This window comes from Mus caroli, unplaced genomic scaffold, assembly GCF_978045245.1.
Source record: "Mus caroli unplaced genomic scaffold, Mus_caroli_1 scaffold_1, whole genome shotgun sequence".
Classification (NCBI taxonomy): domain Eukaryota; kingdom Metazoa; phylum Chordata; class Mammalia; order Rodentia; family Muridae; genus Mus; species Mus caroli.
The window spans coordinates 68010951-68036513 of NW_028227256.1; the positions used below are offsets into that span (position 1 = coordinate 68010951).

Below are 25563 nucleotides of genomic sequence, written 5' to 3' on the forward strand. Positions count from 1 at the left end.
AGGGGCATTATTATTCAAATCACCATAAGCAGGTTAAGATAGAATCTGTTTTAATAATTAATTTTCCCTGGTAGAGATCAGTGAATTACCTTCTTGGGGAATTTAATCAACATGAGATATCATTTGCCTAAAGAAGGTTTCAGGTGTGTCAGAAATAATCGTAACATGAGTAAGGGATCCTCAAAGTATAGAAAGATATTGTATTTGTATGCCTAGGCATGCATTGTTCTGTCTATTCTAATACATCGCAATACATACTTGTTTGCTTGTGATGTATAGAATATGGGATGAGCATGTTCACGTTACCATATTTGTATATTTTGCTGAACTCCATCCTCCACCTCCACCCCCGGAAAAAAGGTAAGAAAAAGAAAATAACTAGCTCATTTTTAAATAGTCCCATGAGTGTAATGTAGAAGAAGATATATTTTCCTATTTACAAGTTCTTTGTACTTAATTTCTTCCTTATTATAAATTTGCCCATTTGGTAAAATTAAGTAATAAAAAATAATTAAAATTGCAACTTACAGGAATTTAAATGATTTGTAATCCCCGAGGAATTACCAGCACATTAATAAGAGCTGCATTCCAGGGAGAAGGCTTTGAATTATGTACAACTTCCACCTTGCTAACTAATTATTTCAACTTTCTTTTTTTCTTCTAACCCAGAAAATTGGGGAGAGATATCAGTGGGTTCACCTTAACTTTTCACAGAAGATTAACTCTTTTTCAAACTCCAGTACTCCTGTTAGGGCCTCTTCTTGAGTTTAAAGCTTATTTCATTGTTATAATTTAAAAAAAAAAACTGTTGACTTACTAAGCACAGCTAGTATGTGTCTGCAGAAGAAAAACATTCAATTTTATGTGTTTATATCTACCTGTAAAGAAGTGTTCAGTGTAGTAATTCTGAGTCATTATAAAACATCAATTTGGAGACCGAGGTCAGCTTATAGTAATAATTTTTATTATTTCTTTTCTCCCAGAGTCACTGCGTTGATTCTGTCTGTGGATCAGATTAATGAATATATGAAATATTATTACAGAGGAAACTGCATACAAAAATTCATTTTTCATGCAGATCCACTACGCACTTTGCTGATCTCATTACAACCGTAAAAGGCAATTTCTAGGGTTTCTGGTGCTGGTGACAGACAGTGCTGCCTGAGAAGGGAGTCAGGAGCTATGGGGAGAGGGAGTGTCTCAGGGCTCAGCCACTTCACTTGATGGTGAAGCTCTGAGTGAATCAATAGGGGCAGGATGCAATCAAGGGACTCTAAAATAATCTTCATTAGAAATGTAACATCCTCAAGGGAATTCCCTGCCTCCCAGAGGTGCTTAGCTTAATGAATGGGTTTGGACCTCCTCTTCTTCAGTGCGGTGTGAACTAACTGCAATCAGAGAAGAGTATCTGTGAAGCAGGAAATGTGTGTGTGTGTGTGTGTGTGTGTGTGTGTGTGTGTGTGTGTGTGTGTGTGTGTGTGTGTTGGAGGGGAGGTTCCATACTAAGTGAAATAGACCAGTCACAGAAAGACAAACTGTGATTCCATTTATATGAGAGTCTTGAAGGTAGAAAGTAGCAAGCTTTTGGCCAGAGGCTGAGAAAAGAGGAAGTGGGAAGTTGTTTAATTGCCATGGAGATTCCCTTCTGTGAGACGAAGAAGTTGTGCAGATTGTTTGTATAAAGATATGAATGTACTTAATACTATGGATGGCTAAAATTAAAAAATAATAATTTTAGGTTATATGCATTTTAACACAATTTTTGAAGGTGTAAGCAAACTTATGAAAGAACTAAAAATATTTAATCAGTAGAAAAAAAAGAACTGGGACTCACCACCTGAAAATTACTATGTTTATTTTGTGACTTTAAGAGAAATCTAGCAGCAGTAAGAACTAGCTATTGAGCTAGAGATTCTGGCCCAATACACAACAAAAATGTATACAGAACAAAGGATGAATACCTGTGGCCTGTGGTATTAATGACCTGGATCAAGGCCTTCTCTGGGAACCAGTCACAGGAAGTCCGGTCTTCAATGTGAATCATCACTGTCACTTAGCAGCTATGTCTGGGTCCAGATTAATTTTCAGTTTCTGCTTCCCCAGTCATAGGTGGCCAAAGTCTGCTCTGCAGAAAGTCTATCCTTTTGTCTGTGGCTTTAGCCCACGTCACAAGCAGGAAATGAGTAAGGCTAATTCAACGTCAGGGAGGCACTTGAGAATTCTTACTTTCACAGTGGCGTGACTAATATGCAATCAATGGTTGGCACAAAGAAAGTTGAGCTCTTTTAATAAATAGAAATATATACATAGAGCCTTGAAATATTCTGTTCTTTGAACTACATCATCATTGCCATAATCCCTACTTTTTAAAAGTAATACACTATAAAAACACAATTTACCTGCTGGAAGTTTGACCTTTTAAAGTGAACAACTTGGTGAGTTTTAGTCATCCACACCATCACAGTCATTTAGCTTCAAAGCCTTTTACCTCCTAAAACTCTTACTATCCATTAACTATCAGTCCCAACAGAGCCCTCTGCAACCCAGCTCCTGTGTCCTGTGATGACTAGTCTAGACAAATGGCTTCTTTCACTTAACACAATACTTTCAAGTTTCTTCTATATCATGGACTTCACTCTATGGCTGAATGGTTTCCAGAGCATGGATTATTATGTTTTGTTTTGGCTATTATTAATAATGCCACTATAAATATTTATGCAAAGCTTTTGTGCAGACACATGCTATCATTTCTCTTGGATTTATACCCAAGAGTTGACGAGTGTATGGTAATATTACACTTAGTCATTGTGGGAACAGCCAGGCTGTTTCTCCCCATGGTTGTAGTATTTTTCATTGTCAGCAGCAGTGGATGAGGGGTCCCACTTCGCTGCAGCCTTCACAGCTATTACCATCACTTTTGCATTCTGGGCATCTTTATAGGTCTGAAGTGGCATTTTGTTATGCTTTTGTGTTTCCCTAATAACTAATGATGTCAAACAACATCCATATACTTATAGGCCACTCATTTCTCTTCTGTGGAGAAATATCTATTCATTGCCTTTACACATTTTTATTTGGGTTATTTGTCTCTTTATTGTGGTGTTGTACTAGTTCTTTAACTGTCATAGAGACAAGTTCTCTAACAGATACACTTCAGCTTTTTTTTCCTGTTTGAGCTGTTTTTCCATCTTTTTTTTTTTTTAGTACCATTCTCTAAAGTAAAACCTTTGATTTTGAAGATGTCTGATTCAACTGTTTCCCGTTTTTCTACCCCTTATGGATTTGGTATCATATCTATGAAACAGCTGCTTATCTAAAGGTCACAGGAAGTGACTCTTCTAAACCTCTATAAGGATTGTATAGGTTTGGCTCTTACAGTTAACTCTGATCTGTGTTCAGTTAACTTTTGTATTTGGGTTAAGGGAGGTATGCTACTTCAGTTTGTTTGTTTGTTTGTTTGTTTGTTTGTTTGTTTGTTTGAGACAATTATTATTATAACAGCTAAGAAGTGTCAGGGAGGTCACCATACAGCACAGGCTGGCCTCTGACTCTACATCCTCCATGCGGGGAAAGAAGCCTGTGGCTGCAGCTGCCTCCATTCTTTGCATGTGGATATCTTGTTGTTTCAGCACTCTGTTATCTAACAGTCTATTCCTGGACTTTCAAATCGATTTCTTTCTTTGTCTTTATATGACTAGTAGGTGCCCCAGATCACACCTTGATTTTATTACTAATTGACCTAATTATTGAGCTAGGTTTCCATACTTTACCAGCCTTGAACTGATAAGAGATCCGCAAGCCACCGACTCTCAAGACCTTAAACTTCCTTTTTAAATAGTTTTTCCTGTTTCTGTCATTCTAGGAATTTGTACATTTCACGTATGTTAGAAAACCTCTGTCCCGATGTGTTCACACTGCTTATCATCTCATCTCGTTTTTTGTATCTTTAGTAATCTTTTTGGCTCATGCCTAATTTTAATAGTATTCTTCTCTTTTTGCTAGTCGGTCAAAGCTAAAGTTGCCTATTTTGTTTCTTTTCGATGTGTTTCTTATTCATTGTTTCACTTTCTCTGCCACTTAGAGCCACCATTTTTTGTCATTGTTGTTGTGTTATTTCGTTGCTTGTATTAGGCTGTTTGGCTCTTTTTCCTCCCTCTTTTGCAAAGGTGCATGGTTAATATACTGAACCATTGTCTTTCCTTACACATAGGAAATCATAGTTCCAGCCTCTCAGCACTTGACTTATTGGTATTCTGTATGTTCAGTAATTAGAGTTCTCATTTTTATTAATGCCATTACCATTTAATTTGTTTTGATTTCTTCTCTGAACCCATGGTTACTCAGGAGCATACCTGGTACTGCTATTAAGTTTGGGACAAGAAGAACAAACAAAAGCTAAAAGAGAAGGTTTACTAACTTATAGTAAGAGGTAGATCTTATGTAAGACAAGACACCCATGTTCACTTTCATCTTTTGCCAAGATTTCGTTCATATTTTCACTATCTTGATATCCTGTATTTTCCTAATTGCTTAACGATTGGTACAAAAGAAGAACATATCTCCTTTTCCATACTGAGTGGACAAAGAAAAATGAAGCAAATCCACATAGTTCAACAATTTAAAATAGTCACTTTCAGAATGAGAAAAGATGTTTAGTGGGTACGTTCTGTGGTCTTGCATGCCATTTTCATTAGTTATTCTAACACCATGTGCTAATTTGTTCCTATTTTCCTTATCAGATTCTGGAAAATAAAGTCAGTTTGCATTATTTTGTCACAATGACAGACGAAGTGCCTTAAACTGAGCCTAATTCTAAGTAGTGCCACAGCCCAGGATCCTTCCACTGACCTTTACTTCCTCAGAGGCAAAGGCACACGCACACGCGCACGCACAGGCCCTGCATGACTACCTTTTGAAAGTTTATATTCAACTGGAAGGATAGCCCAGCCATGCTGGTTGTACATTTCTTAGCTTTCTTAAAGCGCCTACTGGTTTAGTATTACATTAATTTTTATCTAAATGTCCCCCTCCAAATGATGGATTTTGAAATGTGGTTCATCATCTCTATATGTAGTTATTTTCACCTTCTATTAATCTGTGTTACTATTTCCATGCTTTCAGATTTGGGGGTGGTGGTGGTGTCCCTTGATAAAGTCTGCAGCATCCTTACAAAATTCTATCTCCATTTTGTTTCATGCTATGTCCCAGTGTGGCGGTTTGAATGAGACTGGCCCCCATAGGCTCATATATATTAAATAGTTCATCCCAGCTGGTGGGGCTGTTTAGGAAGAATTAAGAGGTGTGACCTTGTTGGAGCTATGTCACTGGGGGGTGGGCTTTAAAGGTTTCAAAAGCCCATTCTAGTCCTAGTCTCTCTTTCTCTCTTCCCCACCTCTCTCTCTCTCTCTCTCTCTCTCTCTCTCTCTCTCTCTCTCTCTCTCTCTCTCTCTCTCTCTCTCTTTCTCTTTCTCTCTCCATCTCCCTCTTTCTGACTGTTGCATCAGAGCATCAAATCAGGTATGAGCTCTCAGCAATTTTTCCAGCACCATGCCAACCTGCTCCCTGTCATGATGATAATGAACTAAATCTATAAAAGTGTAAGAAAGCCAATTAAGTGCTTTCTTTTATAAGCGTTGCCTTGGTCATGGTATCTTTTCACAGCAATAGAACAGCAACTAAGACACCTGATATATTTGAAATTTCTGATTCAGATTATCTCTATTATCTGACCTTGCATTTTTCTATTCTCATTCTTTTTTGTTACAACTGTTGGGTTTCTGACTACCTTGTTATCATAGGCTCATGCTCTCCATTTCTGTGATTAGCTCAGGGCTATTGGGTTTACTCTATCAGAAGCCATAAAGTCAAATTTTTGTTCTACCACTGAGCCCAAGTCAGACGACATGGGCAAGTTACTTTATCCTTTAAACTTGACCTCGTGTGTTTACTGTGAGATTAAACTAAACAGTAGATTTATGAAATGCTTACAAAATTCAAGCACAAAATATTCAGTATCACTATTATTTATATTAATAATGTTTTTCTGCTATTGTTAATCCATATGAAGCAGCTTATGGGTATATACTCACATACACCACACACTTTTCAATGAGTTATCATCTAGAATCTAGTAATCTAATATACACATCAAATATATATAATATATGTATATATATAAAATCTCTACATACTTAGCCATTAGCTTCCCACTGTCTGTTTTCTCATATTTTCAGCATTTGAAAACATTTTTAAAAATTAATTTTTTTCTTCCAGGCATGTCATAGTATAAGAGACTAAACTTCTGATTTGAGGAAGAGTTGTATAAACTTGGAAGGGCCTTATTCCTTAGTAAGGAAGCAAAGGTCACCCAGAGATCCCACTTACATTTAATGGCGTGTGCTTAGGTAGTTCCACATAGACTTACTCCCTCACCTCTTTCAGTGGACAGCTCCTCGCAACATTTTGATTTTGTTGGAAACATTTTTCTCAGAACTCTGCATCTTCAGAATGTTCTAAGACAGGAAGATCTGTGTCAGAAAAACAAAGTGTGCAGTCTGCAGGACACTGACTCTTCTATTCAGCCTGCGGGTAAAATGGAAGCTGTTTGTACTACCCCATTAATGCAGCTTGCCTTGGATTGTACAGTGGGGGATTAAAAAGGAAACCTTTAGAAATGAACACTAAGATTTTTTGGTTGACCAAGTTCACACTTACTTCCTTACAACCTTCCGAGTAGCAACCACTTTCTTAAGCAATTGTACCAGAATTATAAAATTTGGGGTTACACACACACACACAATCCAAGTTATGCATACTTTCTGTGTCTCGGTTGTTGATATCTTGATAATAAATATTTTGGACAAGAGGGTTTAGTCTTCATTTTCATGTATGTATCTACCTTATAGAGACTTCACTGTCTTATTTCCAACTTTTCTACTTTAAAGTTTATTTGAAGAACAATAACTTGTCAGTACTTTTTCCCAATTATAACTCTCTGTTCATGTCTTATGCATGAAATACACACCCAATAGTCATTGTAATTATGGTCATACTTAAAGGATGCTATGATCCCTGACAGAAATATAATGGAGAATAAAGCAAAGTGTGATGAGGGTTAATTTCTCTGTGATATACACAAGCATATAACTCCATGTGATATACACATGCGTACAACTCCTGTGTGTGTGGCTTTTCTTCATTTTCTTATTGTTTTAAACCTGGCCCTTGAGCAACTTTTTTTATTGTACTGAATCTTGTTTTGTTTAAATGCCAAGTTACACCTTCTACCACTTTCTTCACACTGATCAACATTATTTCATCAGATTTTTTCTCTCTAAAAATGTACAGAAATAGCTTATCTGTTAAAGTCACACCCCTATTGTACCACAGGCCTTTAATCCTTTATCATTATATGAATGGAGATTCATTAAAAAGGGGAGGAGAGAAACCATATGCACAGTTGATTATCATCTTGGACAGCTGATCTACAACTGCTCTGCAGGGACAAAATTATCCCAAGTGGATATTTTCCACCTCTCCTAAGACTCAAACCTTGAATTCAGCTCTGGATCTTGTAGGTTAGCATAACGGTTGAAATCACACAATTCTCATTAATCTACTAACACAATCATCATCATTTTCACCTTTAAATCTATTACATTTAGAGTACATATGCATGTGTGTGTGATATATCTAACAGGATATAAGTGTGGTCAGAGGACAACGTCTAGGCGTTGGTTCTGACAAAAGTAACTTTTCTTTGTCTGAAGTAATCATCATCTCAGAGACTTGCAGCTGAATAATTCAACTTTTCTAGTTCTTTCTGAATTCTGTCTGGCTAGTTCAATTCAGCTGTTCTGGCTCAAAGCTCCTCTACAAGCTGACTGGTTCAGTCTGGCTTCTCTCGGCTTCTTACTGAATGGCTCTGTTTAGAAAAACTGACTGAATTCTGGAAACTGCACTGCACTGACTATACAGACTGAAAGGAACCGAGCAGAACTGAACAAACTCAACTGAACTCATCTGCATTCAAATGAACTGCACCAAACTGCACGGACCTGATTTCAACTGAATTGTCCTCCCTCAATTAGATGTCAGTTTCAAACTTGGCTGCTTCCTTCTGCACACTGACTTTAACCTACATTGTTTGGGATTAAAGGTATATACTAAGGGGATGTCTGTATTCTAGCCAGGCCATATAGCAAGCAATCCACGGCAGTGTCTGCATTCCAGCAGGGATCACAAAGACCTAAAAAGGTCTTTGGAGACGATCCCTTGCCAGAGCAGCCATGCTGCTGGAGTAAAATTCCTCTGCAGGTTCTCTCCTACCACAATGAAGGATCCCAGGGATCAAATGTGAGTCATCAGGCTTGGCCCACTGAGCCGTCTCGACAGCCCTGTTAAGTATCTTCTAACAAAGAAGCATCTTAGCTCCTCCTACACATAGCTAGCACCCCTCCCCCATGCACACACATATACACATTGGATTATTTGAATAGGGATGTATATAGAATTAGAGTTGGTTTCAACTGCCATATAATCTAGAAATTATTTCTATATACAATCTATCATGGGTTAAACCGTGTCTTTCCCCATTGATTCAATTCAAATATTAAAACCTTTATACCTAGTACCTGAGAATGTGACTCAGAGTTGGAACTATCACCTTTCAAGGTATAACATATACATGTATATGTATATAAAATAACCCATTGCTTTTTATAATAGCCAAAAAATACGTAAAAGTATTGATGCTTGGGGAAACACAGTAAGTTAGAAATGTGGTCATTAAAGTAGGCCCTATTCTAATGTGACAGATATTCTTTAGTTCAGGACACAGTTTATACAAATTAATAGGTTTTAGTGAGACATTTTCACACGCATATAACACACCTTGATCCATGTGCCCTCACTTGTCCCTTTTACAGTTATTCCTCAGCTGGTCTTTCTTTATCTTTGATGATTTGTTTTGTTTTGGGTGGGGGGCTGTTTGTTTGGTTTGGTTTGGTTTGGTTTGGTTTCTGGGTTTGGTTTTTTTTTTTTTTTGGTTTTTTTTTTTTGTTGTTTTTGTTTTGTTTTTAAATCTAGGTTCTCTTATAGGAGATGATATGGTCATTTGTTCTTATCAGATGTTAGGACATAGGCATACAGAGGGGAGACCATGTGGTGGCATCAAAGATGTCATCTCTAAGCATGGAGAAGGTTCCAAAAGAAAGCAACACTTTGATGTCAGAGTTTTACCCTCGGGAAGTATGAGAAAATAGTGTTTTGATGTGTACACTAGCTTCTGGGTGCTACTCAGTTATGAAAGCCCTAGCACACACATCAAGAATTCATGAGCAAGCACATGTAAGTAGCAACAGGTGGTGATGGTGACTTACACTTCAAACGTCTGATTTCCTTCTAGCACTCTGTCCTACTACACAGTGTCTGCTTTGCTAATGATTCCTTTCTAAAGAATGGGTTGTTCCAGGCTCACTAATAGCAAAGGCCTTGGGTGTCCACTGATGACTCCACACACTTCCGTCTTGCATTCTGTCAAACTGTTCTGATGTCAGTAAAACCCAATGGCTCACACTGATTGCTGCTAAATTTCCTGGAATTCATAGAACAAAGTCATTTACTTTCTCAAGGGGACCCTTTCCTCTTTTTCCCCCACATGCACATTCTTGGATCCTTCCTTAGTTTCTCATTCCTCAGTTTCTTTAAGGTTTGAGAGTAAAAGACTTGAATTCTGAGCTGGACCAGTATGGGTTAAGCTGATTTTTTTTTTAACAATAATAAATGTTCCAAGTTAAGGTGGCTTATTGAAAGAGAAGCTCAACTATCTCACATAAAGGAAATCCCAGGGCTGGCAACTAGGATCTGGCACAGGGGATCCAATGTCATGGGTAGAACCTTCTTCTGTCCTCCCTCTCCATATCTGGGCAGAGTCTTGACTGACAGTTCTCAACTTTGAAGAGAAACACAAGGGAAGAGAAAATAAGGGTTCTATACTTGTCAAGATGAATCTCAGGCTTGTAATCACACCACTAATTACTGCACACACTGGGAAGTAGTGCAGACTAGCTCAGTTTCAAGCTTTTAAGTTTCCACTAAGGAAGGAAGAGAAGATGAATAGGAAGAGGCAACATTTGGAAATCTCTATTAACTGTGGAGGCAACCATCTCAAAGTTCCTGCTGGTCCACAGAATGCAGGTAAGGAATGATCCCGAATTCCCACATTCATGTCCTGTCTGTAGACACTTCAAGTTTCAAGTTTTTCTTCTATTTTTTATGTGATGATGGCAATGGTTTGGCAGCCTTTTACCTCTATATTTTATTTCAAAGCTGTGTGACAGATCAAAAGATTTGTTTTAAACATTATGCAATGAGGGATGGTTGTAGGAAAAGCCGAGTCATAAGTCCCGGCCCAATCTGACACAATTTACAGGAGGCTGTGACACATTCTCACCAGACTCGGAGCATCTCCTCCATGTAGTTGGGTGACAATTGCCATAAATTTTTTTTGTGTCCTTCCTTTTCGTTGAGACAAAACTCTATTTTCAGTCTTAACAACTCAACTGACTTTGTAGTACAGGCAACACACTATAACCTCCGAGCCTAAGCCTAAGATTTATAGTTTCTTTCTTCACTATTTGAAATATGTCTTTTTGGAACCTAGCTGCCATATTCCTAAAAACTGAATCCAGCATGAGAGGCTGTGTGGGGAAAGAACCAAGATACAAGAGGATGCTCAGCTAGCTGCTGAATGCTGCTGGGTGACACGGCACAATCAAGTTACAGATGACCCCGGCTGACACATGGAGAAGCATCCATCTGAGTTCGTCAAGATACAAATTCATGAAATATGGCACATTTCAGACACAGCTTTCTATCATCATCATCATCATCATTAATTTTTTTACAGTTCAGTTTTCCTCATCCCATTTTTCCTCCCCCATCTCCAAGAGGATGTCCCCATACTCCTCCTACATACACACTCCACCATATCTCCTCCCTCCCTGGAGCCTAAGTCTCTCCAGGGTTAGCTGCTTCTTCTCTCACTGAGGCCAGACTTGGCAGTACTCTGCTGTATATGCAGACACAGCTTTCTTATATGATAATATCTGATGAATACACTACAATGTTCAAGAATAATAAAATACAATTTAGTTTCTTCTAAGTTTGACTTATAATATTGTCATTTTGAAATAATATTTAGGCTTATTAAATCACCAGGAAATAACAATTTCCCCTCTTCAATCATCTATGAATTCCCATTGCCTTTACTAGCAGCAGACCCAGTCATTACGTAAGTATTTATTGAATAACACGATGCTTTTCAAGACACATACGTTTATAATGTCAAAAGTAAATAAGGTATAAAAAATGAGGACTTTTAGATAAACGATGTAAAATTTTCAATAAAATATTTATGCTTTTGGAAATTATTTTGAACATTTTAAGGGAATGACATTTACAGATAAAATGTTTTCCTTCAATACAAAAATGCAAGAAAAAGAAAACCACTTTTGGTAATCTCTCATTTTGTTAGTCATACTGAATTGACCTTTGATTTCTGACTACTTTTCAAAACACATTTCCTGAACCATTGTGTAGGTTTTGCAGGTTTATAAGTTCAGAGCCAAATTTGTAGTTCAAATATTTTTACCACATTGAAAACACCAAAACCTCAGACTGTAGACAGCTCTGGGAGATCTTTCTTGTGTGTTTACTTTGTGAACTCAATAGTCTATGCCATTTAAAGTCTCTCCTCCTCATTTGTAAAGATGACCAGGAATTCATGAATGATTAAAACGCTAATGCAAAGATTCATCATGTTTGTTATGCTTATATGACACAGTGTGTGATTATGAGTGTTTTAGTTAGGGTTTCAATTGCTGTGAAGAGATACCATGATCAAGGCAACTCTTATAAAGGCAAACAATTAATTGGAGGAGGCTTATAGTTTTAGAGGTTTAGTCCATTATTATCATGACAGGAAGCATGGCAGCATACAGGCAGACATGGTGTTGGAGGAGCTGAGAGTTTTACATCTTGATCTAAAGGCAGTCAAGAGAAGACTCTCTTCTGCAATGGCTGGAGTTTGAGCATAGGACCTCAAAGCCCAGCCCCATGGTGACTCACTTCCTTCAACAAGGCCACACCTCCCAGTGGTGGCACTTTTCATAGGCAAAGCATATATTCAAACCACCAGAATGAGGAAATATTCAAGAAAATATTCTCTATATTCTATGAAGGCAAAATATATTAAAGGTTTAAGATAAAGAGAATATACATCTAAGTTTCTCCTTATTCAAGTATGTAAACAATCACTCAAGAAACTAATTACCATGAAAGCACATGAAAACATGAGACAGTAGTCTGAAGATACTCAATACTTCATATATACCAAAAATATTCCAGGGTTTTTAATAGTTCAAGGAATTTATTAAAGATAGTATTGATTTAACCTACATCTATGGAATACTTGCAATATAGCTTGGGAATATTCTGATAATAATATTATAATTATTAGAAATTTACATATTGGCCTAGTGAGCTTCTAGAAGGGCTATCTGTATCCAAGATAGCAGACATCATAGCAGTGATGCCAAAATCTTTTCCCATTCTCTTGATAGCTGAAAATTGGTCTGCCTTCATCATATACATCTATCCACTGTAGGTGGGGGGTTTTGTTTTGTTGGTTGGTTTGGTTTTTCAATTTAGTCAGAATTTATAGTGAGCAGTATGTCATATGCCTCCTAGATCAATGGAGGAATCTAACTATTTTCATGTATGTTATCTTACTTCACCAAAATAACCATATGTGAGTAATTACAGACCCCTATTTGTAAAGGGGAAGGGACAGATAGCAAGAAATATTCTAGAATTTTTGTACATCAAAACTTAAGAGGGAGACAACAACAGATGAAGGGGAAAATGTCCCAACGGAGTAAATAATCCCAGTTATAATGCTTATTTTCCAATCACCCTCATTAGTGTAGACTTCAGGGAACAACTAATGGTTCTGTGGGGTATTGGTGGGTAGTACAGCTTCTTAGTCATGAGACTGCAAAAAATTCAGAATATTTCAACAATAAAGTGTGTATTAAGAAGAAAATAAACAGGAAAGCAAGGCATTTTGGGTTGGGAAGATGGCTCAGGCATTAGTGATTGCTGTGCTAGTCTGGGGGCCTGAGTTTGACTCCCGATACAAACACATAAATTGCCAGGCATGGCAGGGCTGCCTGCAATTCCAGCACTGGGGTGTGGAGAAAGGAGGAGCCCTTGATCTTGCTGGTCAGTAAGCCTAGACAAACTGTCAAGTTCCAGCTTCAACAAGAGACCTTGTCACAAAAGTAGGGTCAGGAATGATAGTGTGCTATCATGCCTTTAATCTATATACTTTTCATTCTCAAATTAGTAGAAGCAGGCTGATCTCTGTGAATTCTAGGCCAGTGTTTGTTCACATATTGAACTTCAGACCAGGCAAGAGTACATAGAGAGACCCTGTCTCAAAAAAATTTTTTTTTCATACACACACACACACAGTGGCATATACACACTATAAATGCACACAAACATGTAAACACATATATGCCACAGAAGGAGAGAAAGCCAGAAAGAGAGCAAGAGCAAGTCTCTGCAGGCCTGGGTGAGAGCAGTAAGCCTCACCCTTGCACCTCAGACACCGAGCTTCATTTGTTGCTTTGTTGGTTGGCTTCCAATCACACAACGCACCATACTGGGAGATTGATCGCAGAACCTACAACTGCTGTCTTTAAAGGGGAAGTGTAAATGTATTTTATGTTGCATTAGAAATTTCAGAATATTATAAAGGACAGGAACATAAAGTGTGGTTATTGTCATAAAACACCTTTGCTAAACCTGTTTTGGAAGAACATATATTTCTTTCCCATGTGTCCCGACTCATGTCTGCTTAGTTTACTCAGAAAAAAATAAATATTTTACAACCACCTCCTCTGCTGAACTAATACTTCAACAAAAGAGGAAAATGCATAATATTCTGCCTCATGAATCAACAATATTGCTGACTAACCTCTGATTTCTGAGTCCCCATCATTGGCAGTGACACACAAGGCAAGAGGAAAACAGAATAATGTTTTCAATGCCGAGTTCTAAACATATAAGATAAATATAAATGTCAGGCAAAACATGAAATTTGAACTTTCTTTCAGGAATGCTTGAATTTATTCTGATGGAGACGGTAATACTTGACATCTCAAAGTCTTGGATGTGGGAATGCGCTCTGTGAGTGGCAGTCACAGATCTCATTACCAGGAGACAGAGATTTAATTTAATATATCCTTGACTTTTATGTGGCAGAAATATGTAGCAAAGCTCCAAGAAATTGAGAAACATTGTACGGGCCCAATCATGCCTAGCAGTGATTTGAAATTAGGTGCGGCACAATCTGTCCTACCGTAGAGAGCACATCTACATAAATATCAGGGGCTCACGGTGACTGCAGCAGCTCTTACGTTTATAATGGCAAAAACCCTAGCAGCCAAAGCCAGCACTCAATCACTGCCACCGTGAAAGGGGCTCTACTCTGAATGGCAGGGCCCAAGTGTTCCTATCTTTGTCCAAGGACAACAACAAGAACCTACAACCTTCAAGGTAAAAGACAAAAGCAGCCTGGCCTTTAAATTGCTCTTGAAATTTTTGAATGCTTTTTATTTAGATGAAACAAATCTTGGTCTCTCTCCCCCCTGCCCCACCTTTTTTTACTTTAAGCTGGAAGGAAAATGCTGATCTTATAAAATGGTAAAAATACAAGACTTGAAATAAAATGCACACACACACACATGTCTCAACCTCCCCTCCTCATCACCAACTCCTTTTTGAGATATGAACTTGCTATAAACCCAGGCTGGCCTCCTGCCTGTGCCTTCCAAGTGCTAGGATTAATGCTGTGGATCACCACACCCAACTAAGATCTGGCACACTGAAATTATGTTTCATCTGTGTTTTAAAGAAAAGAACCGTCATAAGTATCCTTTCAACCACCTATTTCCCAGCATTATAAAGTAATTACTATAAGCAGTGAACTTGGATAGTATCAGGATGTCAACTTTGGGAACTGTTCCACAGGTGATGTCCACTTTGGTTTGGTTTTGGTTTTTGTTTGTTTTGAGACTGGGCCAATCATTGCCAGAGATTGACTACTGGGCTAAGCTGGTTGGCCAGGAAGACCCAGGGATTCCTTTCTCTTCACCTCCACTGTGCAGGAATTCCAAACACATGTTACCTTTAAAACAGAACAATAGCGTGGGTTCCTTCTGGGTATCAGACTAGGCTGCTTGTGCTCAAATGGCAAGAACTCTTCCTACTCAGCCATCTTCCCCGCCTGAGCTGGTTTTGAAACACACTTGCCTGACACTATCATCTTTGCTATTAAATATTACACAATAGGATATTTTAGTGTAACTTTAAAAAAATCATCTTGCTATGTGGAATTGTCACTCCTTTATGTCAGCCTTAGGAAATGGACTTAAAATAACTAATCTGTATTTGTCTTCCTATGAAGCTGACTTACAAAACAAATGTCAAGTAAGCCACTAGATCATCTCAATGTTAAAGAGACCCCTAAACAGCCCCTCCAGAAACCATCCAGTCTGCAGTGGCTTAGTAAAGGAATTCCTCACAATGATGTCCACACTCCAAGCCAATGGTCTGTCATCGTAAAGTAGATCTTGTCTCCTAACCAAGAGTACGGCATCAACTGCTCTCTATTCAGTGAATAGTCTGTGGCTTCTGATTGTTTTCCCTTAGACTAGATTGAGAAAAAAAAATTCCACATTATTATTTAATCTAATTCATTCATGTGGTTCATCCAGGTTAAAGAATACAGTAACAAGCAATAACTCCCTGTGTAGTCTAAACCCAGCCAGGGCTTTCTCCTATCACTTCAACTTCAGATGTGAATGTGATCTTTTCAACAAATATCCTGTCATTATTTAGAAACAGCCAAGCTCCCATTATCTCTCTTAGTTGTTTTATTGTATGTAGAATGCACATCTTTTCACTCTCTCCAACCTACTCTGCCTGAATTGGCTGCTGCCGTTCAGGTTTGCTCCTGGCAGTAGGCCACTCTGTTCTGCCACCGCTTTTGTGTGTGTTGCTGCTTCCTTGGGTATATAATACACACATTTAGTCACCATGTACACACGCATATGCCAGCCTAGCCTCCGTGCTAATTTTGTTGTCAGTCAACACTTGGCAGATGGAATGCTCATGACTTTCTGGGCAATAAGACAAAGCAATTGTTAGGTGTGGCTGTTAGAGCTCCTTTACCTTCCTCCCCTCATCCTAAGTGTGGTGACTTGAATAGGTGTGGCCCCCAGAAAGTCATGGGTTGAAATGATTGGCCATAAGGAATGGTACTACTGGGAGGAGTGTGTGGCCTTGTTGGAGTAGGTGTAGACTTTTTGGAGGAAGTGGGTCACCATCGGCAGGTTTTAAGGTCACATATATGCTCAAGCTCCACCCCACCCAGTGCTGAAATCAGCACCGTCCTGCTGCCAGTGGATCAAGACATAGATCTCTCAGCTCCTCCTCCAGCTCCACGGCTTCCAACATGCTGCCATGCTTTCCACAGTGGAATCAATCTCTGGAACTGTAAGCCAGCCCCAACACAATGTTTCCTAAGAGGTGCCGGTCGCCTTGGTCATGGGCTCTTGACAGCAAAGAAACTCTAAGGCAAATAGTTTTAAGGAACATCTGGACCAGCGAGCTACTTTCCTTTGTTGCCTCTGATTCCGACCAGCAGAAAGGAACGACGACACTACGTTCTTCTCAAAGCAGTTTATTCAGGAACCTTTCAATATCATGCATGAATCTCTCTCCAGAAATCTATCTCTCCAGGAAAAAAAAAAAAAAATCAACCCGCCCCCAATCACAATCCCTTATATATCCTCTCAACCATGCCCCATCAGCCCAGTCCACGTAACAGCAGTCCATTGGCCAGAATCATCACTTGTCATATGGTCCGATCTTGCATCATGGTGCACCTGCGCAGTTCACCCAATGGACGTGGCTTAATCAGGGTGTATGAGGAAGTCAGGTGCAAGTCATAAGACTTGGCTGCAGTCCTGGGCTCCATCTTGGGATTGCTGCCACACCCGCTCCTCACATTTCTCTAGACTTCAATTCTCATAAGAGGAAAAAAAGAAGTCCTCTACTGTTTGCACTGCATGTGATTGCCTAACTCGTGAGATATGTACCATGTTACTGATTGCCTCCTCTATTAATCTTCGAGGTCCCACAAGGTATCACCACCATCCTTATAAAGAGGAGAAAAGTGAATGCCAGGTATGAACTTACTTGCCATAATCATTCAAATGACAAGTCTTAAGGCTGGTCCATCACTAAACACCATGGCACGTGTCTATACCTCTTCTGTGCTGTCTTTGAAATTTCATTCCTCTGGCTTTTCTTTCAGTATGCTCATGTCTTCAGGGCTGTTTCTCCTTCCCATCCTCCAAAGCCTCTTCAATAGGAAATTATTGTGGATGGCAAAGGTGGGTGGTTAATATTTCAAGCTCTTGAGTCAGAGGAATTAGGCTCAACTCCCAGAAAGAGTAAGGGCAGCTCATGACCTTGGCTAAGTCGTTCCAACTCTTAGAGCCCCATTTTCTCAGTCTAAGTGGGCCAAAAGTAGTCCCAAGGAAGTGAGGGGTAGTGTAAGAATCACCCCATGAAATGACCAAACACTGCCTGATCCAGCAGCCATGGGACAAGGCAGCACTTACTACTTGCTGTCAGTGCTGTACGGTCCTTGCTTTAAGGGGCTATGTCATTGATCTCAGCTGTTTTACTAAAAGCCAAAGGGCCACTGACTCACACCAAATCTTGGAAATACACATTTTGGTACCTTGGGCAGCAATACTGAGTAAATGTTGAAGTCCTATTTGGACAGTAGTGCAGAGAAGATAAGGGGACTAACACATGGCAAATAAAAACAGGTGTGTTCCACCCCTGAAGGCAGGTGACCTGGTGGCTTTATACATGTGGGGAACTCCGAGAATCCAATGGCACACTTTCTTTCTCTGGGATGACAAAGCCAGAAAGTAACTAGAGTATGTAAGCTCAGAATTTGACATACTATTAATCAACCGGGGCTAGAAACAGCAAAGAGGTGGTTGTAGCAGGGTAGCTGGACATCTCCAAGAGACAAAAACAAGTAAGAAGCCATAGGCAGTGGCGCCAGTCTTTTGTTCACTATGTAAGATGAGGACAGAGGCAGAAACACATGTAAGGGGAAGATCGCAATAAATACACCTAGTGACAAAGTTAGCAGTATCTGAGAAAAAGACAAAGGGGAAAGGAAAACCAAGGGAAAGCACCATTTCCTGACCTGCAGCACGGGCTGAGAAGGAGCTCAGCAACGAGGATGGCTTCTCTTAAATCCCTTGTTCTTCTCTGTGGCAGCCATCAAAAATTAGTGTATCATTCTTACAGTATTGCCCAGAGGTAACCATCTGAATGTTATTTCTGTGAATTATTTATTACTCAAAACAGACAAAGTGGTTTATTGCTCCTAACTCCCACAGTATAGAGATATAATGAAATTTAAATGCTTATATGTTCATAGAGGGAACTCACAAAAGCACAAACTTATCTTTGAGTAAAGCAAAGAGCCTACCCAATGGTTCCCAAGGAACTGCAATTGCATCAGACATCAAGCAGTATATCCATTTCTATTTGTCCCCCCCACCTCCTCCTTTGAAGATTAGCTGGTCCTCTGCTTAACACTTCATCCCTAGAATGGCCAAGTCATCACTGACTGATACAGCCTACTCTTTGAGGCCCTCTTAACCAGTAACTTCTGTTCTTACGCCTTTTAAGTGCCCATCACATCCTTACGCTCAGATGGTGTATACACGCACTTTAGGAGACCTGTTGTGAATATGGCCTAGATTATAGTGAAGATTTAACATTCTCTGCATACTAGTACTGCCTAAAGGCAAGTGCTTGTCAGGAAACATGAGACAGAAAGGCTTGCTGTTGACAAGACGAACCATGGAAATGCTGGCATTTTTGTATTCGGAATACTTCAGTGAGAATTACCAGCATTTTCTGGGCAGGAAATGACCCAAGAAATTCCAACTCATGGTCTCATGTGTCATTTGGGGTAAAAAAAATGTTTGCAAAGTTTTGCAGGCAATTTGTCCCGAGACCCACATGACCATCTTGCTTGTTTTTGCAAATGTTACTTTCAAAAAGCTACGCTAACTCATTTTCAGAAAAGACTGTGCTATCATTCCTAAAGGGCAGTACACTAAAGCACCATTAAATATACAGAGACAGTAATGATGTGGGGTTTTCAGAAAAATGAAAATGGATACGAAAGGTATTGCTTGCTTCTCCAGCTGGAAACATAAATGGCATCTCAACAACTGGATATGGCCCTCAACATAACATACAATAGTTAGCCGTATCTGCAATGGTCAACCATATCTGCCAAGAGCACCAAACGACAAGCCTGTTGACTCACCCCACAAAGCTTCACGTGGAGGGAAGCAACCACCCCTTGGAATTATTTGAGGCCCAACAGTCATGCTGTGATAGAAGAATAAAAATACAGTACTCACATGAAATCCTCAGAAAAAACTAGAACATTTTTGCAGACCAAATATTTACTGATTATAATCTTCCTGATGAAAATACTGAAGGATAAACTCCAGCAAAATAGAGATATGAACCAGGTAAGAGAAAAATTCAATAGAGAAGAGAAGCAATGGGGTCCCAGGACCTGGCTCACAGCATGAAGGACAGGAGAACAAATTCACAGTCTACATGGGACAGCAGGCTCCAGAAGAGACTCTTCCAGGAAAAACTAAATCTAGGGTATTATAGCAACAGGGTTATCTTGATGAAAATTTTATATTATGAGGCTTCTTACAAAGAACTAAGAAGTTATCTAAGTTTTCAAATGGATTTTTTTTAGGTAATAAAAGTTCAAGAAAAACACAAGATTTTATCTCTCAAATGAAATTCATTCATTGCAAATAACCTGAATTACAAACGTTTCCAGTGATCTTGGTAAAAATGCCACAAAAAGATATAAATGACCTGTTGGGAAGAAGACGAGAAGGAATCTGAGTTTTCAGACCATCATGCACTAGAAGAGAAAAACCAATGGTAAAACGACAACTCCAAAAACCACAGGACAGACTTCCCATATGGGAGGTGAATACCAAAATAGTAGAGAATGGCTGTTTCTGGACTGAGGCTGCGAGAGAAACAAGAAGCATGGCTTTAGGTTAAAACTGTTAGTTCCTCCCCCAACCTCTGTCACCCAGTCTAAATTCATAAGCACTTTCGAACCATTTTAAGTGTGTACAAAATCATTTTGGTACAAAATAAATTCTTCCAACACCAACATCCTATTTTAGAAAAAACTTTCTGACACTAGAAAAAGCCAAATGTCTCATCTAATAACTATATGTGGATTCATAGAAAGTCAGAATGAATATTCAGAAGATGCATCTTTAATGTACCTGTTACAGCAAATAGCATTTGTCATTTAACTTGAACTAGTCTTCTACAAAAGCCTATTTCAAGCCTAGAGAATCATTTCAAGGTGACTAAAACAAAAGAAAAAAAGCACGTGTTTTCATCTGAATACTTAAACAACTTCTAATGACATGACCTCCCATGGTCCATCTTTGTACTTTCTCCAAAAGAACCTGATAATGTCCAGAGCAAACACTGGGTAGCTCTTTTACCAGTTAAGGCACAGCTGGCAGATTGTTTATTGTTGCCCTAACACAACAATGAGTGTGAGTTTCCAAGGTATCCCACCTGCACAGGACAAAAGGTTGTCTTGCCAGGACCAAGACCTGTGCAGTCAGATGGCTTCCTTTGGCCCTTCACTAGAATACAAGGAACCCAGCAGAGGAGACCATAGCCATGACTTGACACCTGGTACCCAGTGGGTGTTCAATAAAATACTCGATGAATCAATGCACGGATTGTTCATAGAATCAGTGTTAAGATCCTTTTCCAATCTCCTTTTAAACTATAAAACCCAGGTCTATATTTTTGAGGGAATGGATGAAATGCCAAGGTAGAATCACATTCAATCTCTGCACTAAGCTAAGCAAGAATAGTTACTGAAAGTCAATTATGCACTCATCAGGCTTCCATCACACACAGGCAAAGAGCAACAGAAACAATTCTGAGGACTTCCTTTCTAGAATTCATCCTTTCAATTGATATTAAACATCACATGCCAATCAGTACTTCCATGGCTAGAAAAAAACAATGTGGATTTACCATCAGGTTCAGGACTGCAGTAGGAAGAGAAATGCTGCTATGGGAATGGCAATGGCAAAGACTTGAGAGCACAGCATCATATTCTACGGCACACTCTTCGTTTCCGAAATGTGTCCTGAGGAATCAGACACACGCATGCGCATTTGGTTATGTTCAGAGAGATGCGGTGTGTGGGCGCGTGCCTGAACACACACACACACACACACACAACACACACTTTTGTGTTCCCAAAGGTGCTTGAATGGCAAATACAACTTGTAAATTGAGCACCATGTTAATTCCAAAAGTACACCGTGTTAAAGCGGCAGCTTGCAACTGTGGAAACTACAGGCACAAAAAGCACCTGGGCAGCTTCTGTCAACCACTTGTCTTCCTGTTCTCTCCAGAAAACTTTTGAGGGTATATGTGTGCACATGTGTAGACGTGTCCTGTCACCTCAACTAAAGACACTAGCCCCCAGTTAAGAGCCACTTTGAACTGAGAGAGCCACTTAGAACTGACTGGAGTCAAGTTTCCAGTTGTTACTATATTTTTATTTATTTGCTGTGTGTGCATACTTACCATGGTGCCCATCCAGTGGTCAAGTGGGCTCTCTCCTTCCCTCATGTAGATTCTAGGGCACAAACTCAATGTATTGTGGCTTGCATGACAAGTGCTTCACCCAGTGAGTCACCTCCCTGGCCACCTTGCTGTTGCTTGTTTTCTGTTTTTGAGACATGGTCTCACTATGCAACTTTATCTGACCTAGGGTCAGCCAATGTGAATCGGGCAAGCCTCTAAACTCAGAGACCCGCCTACTTCTTTATCCTTAGTGGTGGCATTAAAGGAATGAACTACAACCTGTTGTCATTTTTTAAATTATTTTTTTATTTATTTCAATGTGAAGAAAACAATAAATATATCAATGTAAACACACCAGAATACTTTATTTAACATATTTTTAAAAGTTTTTATAGATGAATATACTGTATGCTGACCATATTCAGCTAAACTATTTCAGTTGTACTGTCTGATTTTGTTTAGCATGCATTAGGTTAGATCAGTGTTTTGGGGTTTTTTTTAATTTATTTTTTTATTAGATATTTTCTTTATATACATTTCAAATGCTATCCCGAAAGTTCCATATACCCTCCCCCCACCCTGCTCCCCTACCCACTCATTCCCGCTTCTTAGCCCTTGCGTTCCCCTGTACTGGGGCATATAGTTTGCAAGACCAAGGGGCCTCTCTTCCCAGTGATGGCCAACTAGGCCATCTTCTGCTACATATGCGGCTAGAGACACGAGCACTGGGGGTACTGGTTAGTTCATCTCTGGGTGGTGGCCCCTATTGAGGTAGAACAGCCCTTTCACAGGGGTTATATATCAAATATCCTGCATATCAGATATCTACATTACCATTCATAACAGTAGCAAAGCCAATTATGAAGCAATACGCTTATGGTTGGGAATCACACATGATGAGGAACTGTATTAAAGTCTGGCAGCATTAGGAAGGTTGAAGACTACTGGTTTTAGATTGTTAAATTCCAGCTAATAATCCAACTTAACCAACTAGCTGCAGATGTATAAAGGAGGATTTGAGAGATTATGAGATCAGTTTGGTCTTTAAACCAAAGCATAGTGATCAATGCTTGCTGAGGTAGAGGTGGTCACAGCAAATGTGGAATACCATTTCTGCTTCACATTGTCCCAGCCCAGTCCGCAATTCCCTAGGAATCTGTCAGCCCATAGACTCCTATAGCAAATGGTGTTTTAACAGGCAGCTGTGCAGAGCCTGCCCCTAGTGAGTGGCAGGACTTTGGACAAGCCTCTGGTGTTCCCACGCCGGTATCCAACACAAATTCCACACAAGCAAGGTCGTCCCAAATGATTAAACAAGATGAACTCACCCCTCCATCTGTACCCTGTAAAAGCTATAATGTCCTGAACCTTATACCCCAAATCTAATCAACTTGTAACATAGTAATCAGTCAAGCGCACGTTAATGTTTTAAGCCTAACTTTGGCACCTGACTGAAAAAGCAAAAGATGTGCAGTGTGTTCTGTAAAGATGCTGACTTACTTTGACAGCCTGAAAATACTTTCTCCATAAAAACTGACTGGAAAATATTTAACTGATTTATAAAGAAACAGTTCAGATAGCCAATCATAGAGAGTAAACTAAATAATGATACAGCCTATTGGTGGAGGGTTGTAACCACTTGAAATTTTATATGCAATGATATAGGGAATTTTATATACAAGGTTAATATCCTAATTACGATGGCTATTGTCAGTTTTCCATATTTGTGAGCTCTGTATGCATAAATTAACAGATCCAAAACACTTAGAAAAAACATTCCATCTGTTTATATATGGGTTTGTTTTTTTTATTATTTTTCTTTCCTGTCATTATTCTCTAGCAGTACTTCATGGTACTTGTATTGGCAGGGTAGGTAGGTAGGTAGCCAGTCTAAAAACAATGTAAAGAATACAAGCACAGACATGGGCTACATCCAAACATTACATCATAACATCATTTTCTATAATGCACTTGACCATCTGTAGACTTCAGTTTCCAAGGGGGTTGTTGGGAACAAATCCCCAGTGATAATGAGGATAGACCATATGCATACCTAAAGAGAAAAGTTAACTCTATATTTCCAAATATAAATATAAATATATAAATATAAATATAAATATATTAGCGTGGCCAGGACTGACTGTGGTGAGTGGATCATGTACGTGGCTCTTACAACAATATCAAGTTATTTTTGGCACTATAAAGTCACATAAAACTTAGTTTATAAATCTAGATTTAGGACAAATTTTTCCTAAATCTAAGATTTTTATAAACATTGGCCTGAATATATGTGTGTGTGACCCGAATGAGTCGAATGCTGAAAACGGCCCTGGAGGCCAGAAGGCATCCTATGGAACTGCAGTTACAGACAGTTGGAAGTCGCCATGTGGGTACTGGGAATTGTTCCCAGAACCCTGCAAAAGCAGCCAGGGTTCTGAACCCATGAATGTCTCCACCCCATCTCCTCTTACTCTTTTTAAAATGTCTACAGCAACTACCTGTACTTATAAACACCTTTCCTGAAAAAGCCAAAGCTAATAAAGTTAAATCCAGAAAAAGACCTTGAGAGCCCACTCACAGCGCCTCATCTAGGACACATTACTGTAGCCAGCAGGTAAATGCACCCCCTCCCCGCCCCCAATGTGTCTCACAAAGTATGAACTAACGTTAGAAACAAGGTCCTCTTAGCTTTTCTTCTTTGTGGATGTGTGAAATGTACCTGTTTGTGGCACCATGCCCAAAGTGGATAGACCAGGCCCTTGTAAGGTCCTCAGTGCAGTGTGGAGGCCTAAGCTTGGATATCAACAATGCTTACATTTATGGATGAAAGTGGCTTTGTGGAGCCACACAAAAACTACAGCTGGAAGACTTCTTTCTTCACAGGTCAGGTCGAGTCTCATTCTTCAATATCGAAATAAGTCATTTTTACAGAAGATACAGATACAAGCACAAATAGTTTTAATGATTTATAAGTTTAAATACATTAGGAAAAAATAAAAATTATACACATTTCTATAGAAGAAAGTACAGCCTCAAGTGTTAAAAGCTAATATAAACCAACTGCCGATGTGCTGATGGAAGGAAAATGGTGAATACTACCAGGAAAGTAATGGGACAACAAACAGTGATGCTGCTATCTCAGAAGCAGGTCTGCTGCAATCAGAGACTGGAGTATCCCTAAATGGAGAGAAGAGCAAACAGAGCACTTGGAAGCCCTTGATGCCAAGTCTCGGCAGCAAGCAGCAGTGTGGGAAGAAAGCAGTAATGGAGCTGAAGGGTAGTGCGTGAGACAGTGAGCAGCTGCAGAAAACAAAGGCAAACAGCCTGGCAGCACAGCCACTGTGAGGACACTGATGAGCTGTCCCTAAAATGGATGCGCAACTGTGTGACTTTAGCCTTAAGCTCAGAGAGTGGGCCAAAGATGTCTCCCACTTGCGCTCCATCCTTACCTCCCTGAAGCAGCCCTGAAAAGCCACCCTAAAGAAGCAGGACATCTGCGACATCTTAACCCTACTCAATGAAGCTGTTCACATAACCGGATACGTCACGCTAAGGCAAGCCTTTTGTCTTTAGAGTTGGTCATTGTGACTGCTCATCTCCTTCAACTGCGTTCTCTCTGGCATTCAGAGAAGAGGAGGAGGAGAAAGGGGAATGGGGTGAAGTTTCAGTGTAGCTCAACCTGTGCTTTTGTGAATTATTCTGAAAATACATTTC

General features: G+C 39.4%; 1 pseudogene; it reads left to right on the plus strand.

Moving 5' to 3' along the window:
- LOC110295400 (clathrin light chain A-like) overlaps positions 1-25317 on the plus strand; it is a 133861-nt pseudogene extending 108544 nt beyond the window's left edge.
- The last annotated feature ends 246 nt before the right edge of the window (positions 25318-25563 follow it).